Source organism: Symphalangus syndactylus, chromosome 23 (genome assembly GCF_028878055.3).
Source record: "Symphalangus syndactylus isolate Jambi chromosome 23, NHGRI_mSymSyn1-v2.1_pri, whole genome shotgun sequence".
NCBI lineage: Eukaryota > Metazoa > Chordata > Mammalia > Primates > Hylobatidae > Symphalangus > Symphalangus syndactylus.
In genome coordinates, this window is record NC_072445.2 from 30,332,215 (window position 1) to 30,346,264 (window position 14,050).

Here is a 14,050-nt window from a genome sequence, read left to right on the forward strand (position 1 = left end):
GTCAACTTCGTGTTTGTTTTTTAAGTTTTTTTCCTTGCTGTTGGCCACCTTTACCTTTTTTTTTCTTCTTTTTTCTTTATTTTTTGAGACAGAATCTCACTCTGGCGCCCAAGCTGGAGTACAGTGGGGTCATATTGGCTAACTGCAACCTCCACCTCCCAGGTTCAAGTGATTCTCTTGCCTCAGCCTCCCGAGTAGCTAGGATTACAGGCGCATGCCACCATTCCTGGCTAATTTTTTGTATTTTTAGTAGAGATGGGGTTTTGCCATGTTGGCCAGGCTGGTCTCGAACTCCTGACCTCAAGTTATCTGCCCACTTTGGCCTCCTGAAGTGCTGGGATTGCAGGCGTGAGCCACCGTACCAGGCCTCATTCCCACTTTTAGTTTCTCTACACTTCATCCTTTTTTTTTTCCCTTCTGTGCCAGAGGTGGAACAGTGGCACTCAGGGTTAAAAAATTGTAACTCCCTTTAGCTTTGTCACACTTCATATTCAGAGTTACTGTGTTTTGTTTTGTTTTTGTTTTTGTTTTTTTTCTTGAGACAGAGTCTCACTCTGTTGCTGAGGCTGGAGTGCAGTGGTGCGATCTTGGCTCACTGCAACCTCTGCCTCCTGGGTTCAAGCGATTCTCTTGCCTCAGCCTCCCGAGTAGCTGGAATTGCAGGCACCCGCCACCATGCTCAACTAATTTTTGTATTTTTAGTAGATACAAGATTTCACCATGTTGGCTAGGCTGGTCTTGAACTCCTGACCTCAGGTGATCCACCCGCCTCGGCCTCCCAAAGTGCTGGGATTATGGTTGTGAGCCACCACGCCTGGCCGTATATTTTAAAAATGTCTTAAGGTTCAGTTACTATTATATTTTGGTCCTTGTACTGAAGGAGGATGAAAGTCATTTTCCTAAAATGATTTTTATAGAGATAGATGTTGGCAGTTTACTCAAAAGAGAATATAGGAAAATCTTTTTTAACAGGTTTGGTGGGACTAGCCTTATTAACTGAATAAAGTACTTTACAGAATGGGGTATATCTATATGTATGTTTTAAGATTTGTCCATACAAAGCAGATGTTCTGTGTACTTCGTAAACAACTAATTGGGGGTGGGAAGGAGATTGCTTTGTAAAAAGAGGGTTTCCTGGTTCTAAAGCTTTGCTGCTGGAGATGGTAAGATGGTAAATAAATATTGTACTGTTATGCTGCGTTTATCTCTTCTGCTTTATCTGCATTTGCATATAAAATTCTTGAGAAAAACCATTGCTTTTCAAAGTGTTATTTGGGATACGGTTTGAGATATGTAAGTTGAGTAGAAGGGGCTTCTGGTAAACAGAACTTTGGGGGGTGGTGCAAACTTCAGACCAAACTATGGATTGAAGCTTTAGGATGGGCAATAATAAGCAGACTTCGAAATTGGGTTTCTATGAAGTAACCCATTTGTTGCAGGAATTCTGTTCAAACCAAATGCACTAGTCAGATACTGTGATGATGTGCAAAGTTAATTCTTTTGCAGTTGGTTGTTCCTTTGAGCTTTCTTTGAACTTGGAGTCCCTTACATATAAGATAGAAGCGATGAAAGAAATAGTCTCCAGTTGGTACTCCTCTGGATCATCAGTGCCAGCTGATGTTCAGGGAGATATTATGACTGTAAATAAACCTGCCTTGGATTGTTTGTGTATATCCCCTCACCTTATTCTTTACCTTCTTCCCTCCTACAAATTGCATCTTTTTCTATTACTGGCTTTTTCAGTAGCCAGAAAGTGCCTATGATGAGTCAGATAGGAAACTGGGTTGTTGGTGATCACTTCTCTGGGTAGTAACTGTTCTTGCAGAGTGCTTTCTTCCTAGGTTATATCACCATGTGTGGTATATGGAGCAAAATCGTTCCATTTCACAGAGAGGTCTAGTGACTTAATGTTCATAATATATTCATATTTATATTAAAGTAATTTTATAGAAAATATAAAATGGAAGCTTTTTGGTTCATCAAGAACTAAAGTGCTTTTTGAAATTAGTAATAATGATTTACAAATATAAGTCATTTGTTTATCATTAAAAAGCCACAAAGTAGTATTGTAAAATAATTTATTCTGTGAAGCCCAGCTTTTTGTTCTTTTTTCTTTTTTTTAAGCCTTTCTTTTAGGTTCAGGGGTACATTTATTTACAGGTTTGTTTTATAGGTAAACTTGTATCACGGGGGTTTGGGGTACAAATTATTTTGTCACCCAGGTACTAAGCGTGGTAACCGATTGTTATTTTTCTGGTGCTCTCCCTCCTCCCACCCTCCTCCCTCATGCAGGCCCAATGTCTGCTGTTCCCCTATTTGTGCCCATTGGTTCTCATTATTTCATTATTTAGCTCCCGCTTATAAGTGAGAACATGCAGTATTTGGTTTTCTGTTCCTGTGTTAGTTCACTAAGCCCTCCAGCTCCATCCATGTTCCTGCAGAGGACATGATGTCATTTTTTTTTTTTTTTTTTTTTTTTGGCTGTATAGTGGTCCGTCGTGTATATGTACTACATTTTCTTTACCTAGTCCTGCTTTTTACTATTGTTTTCTAGAAATTGCTTTGCAAAAGTAAAATCACTCCATTAATTCCGCATTCCCTTTGAGTTGATATTTGCAAACATTTAAAGTAACTGATTTAGCTAGTTATCACAGTAAGTTACTGAGAGGCTCAACTTTTCGGTGAGTGATGTATGAAGAATAAAGTGAAAGATCTGCCTGAATTTAATATTTGTAAAAAATGTACTCATGGGTCTTTTAAGAATTTTTTTTTTTTTTTTTTTGAGACGGAATCTGGCTCTGTCACCCAGGCTGGAGTGCAGTGGCACAATCTCGGCTCACTGCAAGCTCCCCCTCCCGGGTTCACGCCATTCTCCTGCCTCAGCCTCCCGAGTAGCTGGGACTACAGGCACCTGCCACCACGCCCGGCTAATTTTTTGTGTTTTTAGTAGAGACGGGGTTTCACCTTGTTAGCCAGGATGGTCTCCATCTTCTGACCTCGTGAACCGCCCACGTTGGCCTCCCAAAGTGCTGGGATTACAGGCGTGAGCCATCGCGCCCGGCCGAAAAATTTTTTATAAAACAGTTTAGAGCCGGTTCTGTCTGGCATTTAGCTTCCTAAACCATACTACATTTTCAGGATCGAGAGTGAATTGTTCAAGAAATAGGCATTTGTAGATGAATTTTAACAGAAAGTTCATCTATGAAGTCATATGCATTCATCTGAAGTTACTTAAGTAGAAATATAGCTTCTACTAAGAATTTATTTTGGTGTTTAATTAGCTTCCTTTTGAGCACATTTGTTAAACTTACCTAAGAGAACTTATCTTTGTGATTGGAAAAACTAAGAATCCTGCTTTCTATATTTACATTCCAAAGAAGAATAGAGAAAGGTCAGGTCTAAGTGAGCTGAATAAGCATATATTTTTAAGTTTCAGCTTTTAATTTGACTAAGTGTACTTTCATCAGTCTTTTAAATACATTTTAAAATACAAAATCAGACATGCTTTTAGGAAAACCATATATGTAAAAAAAAAAAAACAAATTTATGTTAGCTAAATGTTTTTTGCTTTAAGTGGTAACGGTGTTTGGCTTGAAATTTGTATGAAAATATTTTCCCAATAGCCATTAAGCTTGTTGAGCTGAAAGTGACTTTCCTTAATTCTTGATTAATGTTTCTGTTGAGTTTGGAAAATAATGTAACCCAATCATTATACATATAGGGACAAAAATCTGAGAAAAGTTACATACAATTTACTAATAATGTTCCTTCTAGATGCAGCATTTCTGTCTATATTTGTGTAGGATAGATATTAAACGTATTTTTATAAGGCAAAATTCGTGATTTAAACCGAGTCCATTATGTTCCCAAACAAAAGACTAAGATCCTTAACATTTTTGTCTTCATGTAGTCTTCTTCATTAATAATTAAAATTTGTTAACAATTTTATTACATATGCTGATTGTAGAAAAATTAGAAAATAAATATAAAAAAGAAAAAGCTCTCCAGACAGAAATAACCACTATTTAACATTTTGATTTATATAGCTTTCTAGATTTTATTCATATATATATTTACAGGATCATTTTCACTTAAAGACTGCAAGTGTTGCTTGGCACAGTGGCTCATGCCTGTAATCCTAGCACTTTGGGAGGCCTAGATGGGAGGATTGCTTGAGGCCAGGAGTTCAAGACCAGCTTGGACAATACTGCAGGACTCTGTCTTCACAAAAAATAAGAAAAACTTGCTGGGAGTGTTGGTACATACCTGTAGGCCCAGCTACTCAGGAGGCCGAAGTGAGCGGATTGCTTAAGTGAGCCCAGGAGGTTGAGGCTGCAATGAGCTGTGGTCACACCATTGCACTCTAGCCTGGGTAACAAAGTGAGATCCTGTCAGAAAAACAAATTATCTATCTAATCGATTGATCTATTAGTAGTAATAGGGAAGAGATGTTGAAATGTAAGTTTAACATTATCATTTCATTGATCATGGGATTTTGTGTCAGGTTGTCATTTCTAGACTTGGACTTTTTGCTGTAACTCTACCAGGATACATTAAAAGATAAACATTGTTCTTTAGAAGTGTTGCTTTACCTGTATATGGTTAACTTTCATGGAGATGTTTCCTCAGGTGTAACCAGTATCCTGAATATGGCTGTCATTTCTAGGATACAACCGAAATTTGCTCTGTGCATGTTTTACCTAAAATTTTAGATTAAAATATAATGAAGTATACTTGAGAATGTAAGAATTTCATAGTGACTGAACCAGAATCTGCCTTTAAGCTTCTTCTGGCTTTACATCCTCCTTAATTCTATGCAATTCTGGGTATGGAAGAAAACTGATGCAGAGATTGATCTGAAGTATTGGCAAATGGAAGACCTCCAATTTTCCCAATATTTTTCCTAAGGCTTTCCAGTGCTTCTCCTCAACACTGATTGGCTAGCATTGATAGCTTATTCACTGTCGGTATGGACCCTTTAATATTATGTGTTTTATTTAAAGACATTAGTCCAGGGTGACCATAGGAGGTACTTCAAGGAAGATAACCCTGAAGATCCTATAGCTGCTAATACTCAAAATGAAACTTAAAAAAAATAATGATTTTTGCCATGGATCAGAGCCAATTCAATTCTAGCTTGAGAAGTGAATTCAGATCATATCTGAAAGCCTTACCTTTCTTAGAAATTAGGTCCAAAGACCTAAGTGACAATTCAAGTTATGGGCTTTGTGGGAGATGGCAAATCCAGCCTAAGGAAAGAAGTTCTGGAATTTTACAATTTCACATTAAATTACACGTCAGCATTGTGGCATTAGGGGAATGGTAGAAATTCTCAGTGCTAAGAATTGAGCCTTTAACCAGCTACCTTGACCCCCAGACTCAAGATTTATAATGGAAAAATATTGTATGGGCTGGGTGCTGTGGCTTACACCTGTAATCTCAGCACTTTGGAAGGCTAAGGCTGGCAGATCGCTGGACGTCAGGAGTTTGAAACCAGCCTGGCCAACATGGCGAAACCCCATCTCTACTAAAAATACAAAAATTAGCCGGACATGGTGACACACACTTGTAGTCCCAGCTACTCGGGAGACTGAGGCAGGAGAATCGCCTGAATCCAGGAGGCAAAGGTTGCAGTGAGCTGAGATCACACCACTGTACTCTAGCCTGGGTGACAGAGCGAGACTCTGTCTGAAGAAAAAAAAAAAAATCATATGACTGATAGAGTCTGCCTCATATACCTAATCTTTTCCCAGTTTAAAACATCTTTCTTTAATACATCCGTTTTCTCAGTTTTAAAGTGCTAGCTTCAAAATTGGCAAAGATTTCAGAGTTGAAGCCCTTGCTTTCTCTACTACTATTCCTTTTCCTCTACTCCTAGCAGATTTCTCCCATATCTGTTTTCATATTGGTAGCCAGAGTTCCTTTTTTTCCTTCCTTTTTAAGAAGAAAATAGAACCAGGCATGGTTGCATGTACCTATAGGCCCAGCTACTGTGTAGGATGAGGTGGGAGGATTGCTTGAGCCCAGGAGATTGAGTCCAGCCAGAGGACCTTATCTCTAAAGGAAAAAAAAAATGGAGAAACTTTCTCCTCAGAGGGAAGAAGAAAGCCCAAAGTCAATTCTAAGATGCCGTTTGTTTTCAGCATTAGGGCTTGTGGGTCTTTTCAGCCCTTCAGTGTTGTGAAAGAGAATAAACAGATCAGCAGAATTAGTAGGGAATAACAGAGGCAATTCATTGAGACATAACCATATACCAAGTTGAGTGTCTTTTATCTGAAATGCTCGGAATCAGAAGTGTTTGGGTTTTAGATATTTTTGGATTTTGGAATATTTGTGTTACAGCTGTTGGTTGAGCATCCCTGATGTGAAAATCTGAAATCTGAAATGCTCCAAGGAATGTTTCCTTTGAGCTTCATACGGGCACTCAAAAAGTTTTGGATTTTAGAGCTTTTTCTTTTTTTTTTTTTTTTTTTTTTTTTTTTTTCAGATTTTTGGATTAGGGAAGCTCAACTTGTACTTAAATAAAATATGTAGGCTACTAATAGCTAAATATAAGAAAAACAATTGTAGTAAATAATGACAATACCAACAGGTTTTAAGACCTCCAAGATGGTAGGCTAGTGATTAATTTTAGAGTGAAGTTGAAGAGATCTAAATGAATGTTTAAATGGCTAAACAACTTATCTTCCTAGTGTTGTATGTTTTGATAGCACGTGAGTATAATTCGAAGGGAGTAAAGTTTTAAGAATATATTTATGTGACTAGTGAATTACTGAAATTTTTTCCTACTGGATATATAATTGCTGTGTTTCTGAATTTAATTTTCATTGACCTTTGCATCAAGAGTATATGCAAAGGTCAGTGAAAAGTATTGCATCAGATTCATTAAGTATGCTTTGAAGTAAACATTAAGAAGAATAAATATTATGTAAAGCTTTTCTGAATGACTGTAACTTCAAAAGTAACTTAAAATGGTTTTATTATGGCCTAGAACAAAGTAAAATGATAGTGGAAACATCAGTTCAAGGATAGTTCTTCCTGAGTTAGGATTACCTAAATTTATCTAAAACATGGCCTTCTTCCTGTCCCTAGAATATTCACATTGTTGTTGTGACACAGGAATTTCGGAGAGATGAAAAAATCTGTTGATTTCCTATCCTCACACCCACATGGCTGCATAAGTGACTTAATGTTTGATTAGGAAATATTTTGTTTGGTTTAAGGGTAGCAACTTGAAATATCTTGATAAATTTTCTGCAGCTTCTAGTCTCCAGACAAATTTAGGCATAAGATATACTTTCTATTTAGAAATGTCAGTCCTTCTCTCAACCTTGTAGGAGAATTGTCATTGCTGTCTTTTTTTTTTGGTAGGTAAACGGTAATTTATACCTTGTCCACTTTGCCTGTATGTTAATGTGACCTTGGTTTACCAGGACTTTCAAGCATGACTTTTGCTAAAGTTTAAAACCTAGAAAGTATTATCTCTGTTGAGAAAGTTAACACACTCTATACCTGTGTTTAAATTTTACCAGCATCTTTAAATTAAAATTTATATTTGTGATCTATGCTAAATTTCCTTCTCAAGGTAGTATCTACATTTTGTAGTTTTTGCAAGGAGTAAATTTAATTTGACCTTTTTTCCCAGTTTTTTAGAAGACACAGTCTCACTTTGTTGTCACCCAGGCTGGATCATAGCTCTTTGGAGCCTCAATCTCCTGGGCTCAAGCAGTCCTCCTGCCTCAGCCTCCTGAATAGCTAAGACTATAGGCACATGCCACCACGCCCAGCCAAGTTTTTAATTTTTTTGTAGAGACGAGGCCTTGCACTGTTAGCTAGGCTGGACTCCAACTCCTGGGCTCAAGTGAACCTCCTGCCTCAGCTCCCAAAGTGCTGGGATTACAAGTGTGAGCTACTACACTCGACCACTAATTTGCTTTTAAGACAAATTTGCGTTTACTAAGGGATCAAAGTTTAGAAAAATAACTTCCTGTGACTACCATTTCTAAGGACCTGCATTGCCCTGTAACTTGTAAAAGGATATTTTGAAGTTAGTAGAATGTCACCTACTACCTGGGTGCGAGGCTGTACGCTGTCCAAGTAGTCAGAAAGTAAGCTGGGGTTACTTCTATCTAAAGTGGTCCTATAAACAGTCCCTACTGCAAAGGCGTAGCCTCATACTGAAAATACCAATTTGGCCTTTTTATATATGCCTACTTCAGTATAACTTCTGTCTACTTCTAGAAGTCATACCTGCTGTTTGACTTGGCCAGTGCACCACTATCCCACTTTAGATAAAAATTGGGTTGTACATATGTGACTGATTTGCCCAAAGAGTGATATTTTATTTGTAACCAATCATTCTGGTAGAAAAAGCCAGGGAAGGCCGGGCGTGGTGGTGCATGCCTATAATCCCAGCACTTTGGGAGGCCAAGGTGGGCAGATCACCTTAGGTCAGGAGTTCGAGACCAGCCTGGCCAACATGGAGAAACCCCATCTCTACTAAAAATACAAAAATAGGTGGGTGGTGGCATGGGCTGCAATCTCAGCTACTCGGAGGCTGAGGCAGGAGAATCACTTGAACCTGGGAGGCAGAGGTTGCAGTGAGCCGAGATCGCGCCACTGCACTCCAGCCTGGGTGACAGAGCAAGATTCCGTCTCAAAAGAAAAAAAAAGCCAGGGAAGATCTATTATTTTTCTTTCCTTAAAATAGACTTTTTTAAAAGAGTAGTTTTAGGTACATCGTAAAATTGAGCAGAAAGTACAGTCAGACAGTGTCCACTTACCTCCTCCCCTCCCACCCCTCTATGCAAAACCTCCAGTATCCTCATTGGAAACCACAGGATACATTTGTTTCAATCTATGAACCTCCATTAACACATTATGTGCTTCTAGTCTCTAGAAAAATTTAGGCATAAGGTACACTTTCTGTTTAGGAATGTCAGCCCTTCTTTCAACCTTGTAGGAGGAGAATTGTCATTACTGTCTTTTTTTTTTTTTTGGTAGGTAAACAGTAATTTATAAGTTGTCCACTTTGCCTGTACGTTAATGTGACCTTGGTTTACATTAGAGTTTGTAGCTTACATTAGGGTTCACACTTGGTGTTATACATTCTCTAGGCTTTGACAAATGTGTAATGACATGTATCTGTCATTGTAGTGTCACTGAAAATAGTTAGACTGCCCTAAAAATCTTGTGTGCCCTGCCAGTTTATCCCTCCTCCTTGACTGTCCCCTGTCAATCACTGATCTTACTATAGTTACTGTAGTTTTGCCTTTTCCAGAATGTGATATGTGGCCATACAGTATGTAGCCTTTTCAGATTGGCTTCTTTCACTTAGTAATCAGGTACTTTTAAGGTTCTTCCATGTCTTTTCACAGCTTGATAGCTCAATTCTTTTTAGCATTGAGTAATGTTCTATTGTCTGAATATACCAAAGTTTATCCATTCACCGATTGAAGGACATCTTGGTTGCTTCCAAGTTTTGGCACTTATGATACAGTTGCTGTAAACAGCTGTGTGCAGGTTCTTGTGTGGACATAAGTTTTCAGTTCATTTGAGTAACAACCAAGAAGTCCAATATGTTTAGTTTTGTAAGAAACTGCCAAACTGTTTTTCAAAGTGGCTATACCATTTTGCATTCCAAGCAGCAATGAAATGAGAGTTGGCTCTTGCTGCACATCCTTGCTAACATTTGATGTTGTCAGTGTTTTAGATGTGGCCATTCTAATAGATGTCTATTGGTATCTCATTGTTTTAATATATACTTCCCTAATGACATATGTTGATCTTTTCATATGCTTAATTTGTCATCTGTATGTCTTCTTTGGTGAGGTGTCTGTTTGGCTATTTCCCCATTTTTAAGGCAGGCTGTTCATTTTCTTATTGTTTAGTGTTGAGTTCTTTGTATATATTGGGTTACAGTCCTTTATCAGATGTGTCTTTTGCACATATTCTCCCAGTCTGTGGCTTGTGCTCTTATTTGTTTGACATTGTCTTTTGCAGAGAAGTTTTAAGTTCTAATGAAGTGCAGCTTATCAATTATTTTTTTCAAGGACCGTGCTTTTGCTCCTGTATCTAAAAAGTCATTGTCATGCACAAGGTCATTTAGATTTTCTCCTATGTTATCTTTTAGGAGTTTTGTAGTTTTGTATCTTGTATTTTGTTCTGTGATTCATTTTATGTTAATTTTTGTGAAGGGTGTAAGGTCAGGGTCTAGATTCATTTTTTTTGCGTGTGGATATCTACTTGTTCAAACACCGTTTGTTGGAAAGACTGTCTTTTCTCTGTTGTATTGTTTTTGCTCCTCTGTCATAGATCAGTTGACTTTATTTATGTGGGTCTATTTCTGGACTCTGTTGTTTCATTGATCTGTTTGTCCCTTCTTTTGACAGTACCACACATTCTTGATTACTGTAGCTTTATGATAAGTTTTGAAGTCAGTTAGTGTCAGTCCTATGACTTTGTTCTCCTTCAGTACTGAGTTGGCTAATAGGAGTTTTTTGCCTCTCCATATACACTTCAAAATGAGTTTGTTGTTATATACAAAATAATGTTAAGATTTTGATTGTGATTGCATTGAATATATAGATCAAGTTAGGAGAACTGACATCTTGACAAGAGTGAGTCTTCTGTCTGTGAACATGAAATATCTCTCCACTTCTTGAGAGGTTCTTTGATACAAAATCAACTACAAAAGTCAGTATCATCTCTATATACCAATAACAGTTAAGCTGAAAACCAAATGAAGAATATAACCCCATTTACAATAGCCACACAAAAAAATTGAATACCTAGGAATACACCTAACCAAGGTGTGAAAGATCTCTATGAGGAAAACTACAAAACACTGCTGAAAGAAATCATAAATGACAAGCAAGTGGAAAAACATTCCATGCTCATGGGTGGGAAGACTCAATATCATTAAAATGGCCATTCTGTCCAAAGCATTCTATAGATTTAACACTGTTCTTATCAAACTACCAATGTCATTTTTCACAGAAGTAGAAAAAACTATTCTAAAGTATACATGTAACCAAAAAGCCTGAATAGTCAAGGCATTCTTAAGCAAAAAGAACAAAGCCAGAGACATCACATTACCTAATGTCGAATTATACTACAAGGCTACAGTAACCAAACCAGTATGGTACTGTTATAAAAATAGACACACAGACCAATGGAATAAGTTAGGGAACCCAGGAATAAAGCAGCACAGGCACAACCAACTCACCAACTCGTGTTCAACAAAGTCGACAAAAATATACAATCGAGAAAGGATACTCTATTCAATAAATGATGCTGGGAAAACTGGCTGACCATATACAGAAGTGTAAAATTAGACCTCTCACCATATATAAAAATTAACTCAATGGATTAAAGACTTCAATGTAAGACCTGAAACTATAAAAATTCTAGAAGAAAACGTAGGAAATACTCTTCTAGACATTGGCTTAGGCAAAGAATTTATGGTGAAGACCCTAAAAGCAAATAGAACAAAATCAAAAATAGAAAAATGGGACTTAATTAAACGAAAGAGCTTCTGCACAGCAAAAGAAACTATCAACAGAGCTAACAGACAACCTACAGAATGGGAGAAAATATTTGCAAAGTATGCACCTGACAAAGGACTAATATCCAGAATTTATAAGGACTTAAATGAATCAACAAGGAAAAAAACCAATTCCATTGAAAAGTGGGCAAAGGCCATGAACAGACACTTCTGAAAAGACAACATACAAGCAGCCAATAAACATGAAAAAATGCTCAATATCACTAATCATCAGAGAGATGCAAATCAAAATCACAATCAGATACCATCTCACAGCAGTCAAAATGGTTATTTCTAAAAAGTCAAAAAGTAACAGATATTGGCAAGGTTCTAGAGAAAAGGAAACATTTATACACTGTTGGTGGAAATGCAAATTAGTTCCTCTCCTGTGGAAAGCAGTTCAGAGATTTCTCAAAAAACTGAAAATAGAACTATGATTCTACCCAGCAATCCCATTACTGGGTATATAATCCAAAGGAAAATCCTGGGCATAGTGGCTCACACCTGTAATCTCAGCATTTTGGGAGGCTGAGGTGGGAGGATCACTTGATCCTAGGAGTTTGAGACCAGCTTGAGCAACACAGCAAGCCTCCATCTCTACAAATAATTTAAGTTACCCAGGTGTGGTGGTGTGCACCTGTAGTCCCAGCTAGTCAGGAGGCTGAGACAAAAGGATTGCTTGAGCCTGGCAGGTCAGGGCTGCAGTGAGTTGTGATTGTGTCACAGCACTCCAGGCTGAGTAATGAAATGAGACCCTGTTTCAAAAATAAATAAGTTATTTCACCAAAAAGACACATGTATGTTCACAGCAGCAAAGACATGTAATCTACCTATGTGCCCATCATCAGTGGATTGGGTAAAGAAAATGTGGTATATGTACACTGTGGAATACTATACAGCCATAATAAAGAATGAAATCATTATGCAAAGGTGCAGCAACATGGATGCAGCTGGAAGCTGCTACCCTAAGCAAACTAATGCAGAAACAGAAAAACAAGTACCACATGTTCTCATTTATAAGTGGGAGCTAAATCTTGGGTTCACATGGAGAGTAAGTTGGGAACAAAAACACTGGGGACTCTAAAAGGAGAGAGAGGGGGTAGAGGGACAAGGGCTGAAAAACTTCCTGTTGGATACTATGTTCACTCTCTGGGTAATGGGATCAGTAGAAGGCCAAACTTCGGCACCATGCAGTATACCCTTGTAACAAACCTGCACATGTACCCTTGAATGTGAAATAAAAATGAAAAAAAAAGTTTTATGCGTTATTTCATCATAGTTTTGTAGTTTTCTTCATAAAGATGTACACATTTTGTTATATTTATACCTAAGTATTTCATCTGGAGGGAGTACTAATGTACATGGTGATTTTTTAACTTCAAATTCCACTTGTTCATTACTGATATATATGAAATCAGTTGACTTGTGTATTAACCTTGTATCCTGCAACCTTGCTATAATTGCTTATTAGTTCCAGGAATGATTTTGTTAATTATTTTGAATGTTCTTTTTGTTTTTTGAGACGGAGTCTCGCTCTGTCGCCCAGGCTGGAGTGCAGTGGCGCAATCTTGGCTCACTGCAAGCTCCGCCTCCTGCGTTCACGCCATTCTCCTGCCTCAGCCTCTCCGAGTAGCTGGGACTACAGGCGCCCGCCACCATGCCCGGCTAATTTTTTGTATTTTTAGTAGAGACGGGGTTTCACCGTGGTCTCGATCTCCTGACCTCGTGATCTGCCTGCCTTGGCCTCCCAAAGTGCTGGGATTACAAGCGTGAGCCACCGCTCCCGGCCTTGAATTTTCTACATGGATGCAAACAAAGAGTTTTATTTCTTCCTTCACAATCTGTATATCTTTTATTTCTTTTTCTCATCTTACTTCATTAGCTAGGACTTCTAGTACAATGTTGTGAGTGGCAAGAGGGGATGTCCTTGCCTTGTTCCTTATCTTAGTGTGAAGACTTTCTGTTTCTCATCATTAAATGTGTTGTTAGCTGTAGATTTTTTGTAGATGATCTTTATAAAGTGAAGAAAGTTCCCTTCTGTTCTTACTTTGCTGAGAGTTTTTATCATGAGTGGGTGCTGGATTTTTTTAAATGCTTTTTCTGCATCTATTATTATAGGATCATATGTGAGGGCCCCTCTATGGCTGGCTCCCCCTGGAGTTTTTAACTCTCAGGCTCGTCCACGCTAAGCATCCATTAGAGTTTAGTTTCCTATGGAGGTTCCTGCTAGAAGGTTTCTGCTTTAGTAAGTTGATGTTCTTTATTTACCCCTGTCTCTCCAATTTTGGGGGTCGGCGCTTTGCCTGATGACCCCACCTCTCTGACAGATCTAAGAAGAGTTTATTCTTCAGCTTTTAAGTGAATAAAGATGATAAATGTCCTAGCAGCTTGTTTGTCTAACTTCTTGAAAACCAAAGATGCTGGTGGATAATTGACAGACCTACAAAATACCACAGAAAACCTACAATACACAAAATAGGTTCTTATAACTCAAGTAAATGGTTC

At 38.0% G+C, this 14,050-nt stretch overlaps 1 protein-coding gene across 5 annotated transcripts in view; it reads left to right on the plus strand.

Moving 5' to 3' along the window:
- Positions 1–14,050, plus strand: part of ZNF451 (zinc finger protein 451) — an 80,528-nt gene that overhangs the window by 20,863 nt on the left and 45,615 nt on the right. The window lies entirely within an intron of this gene.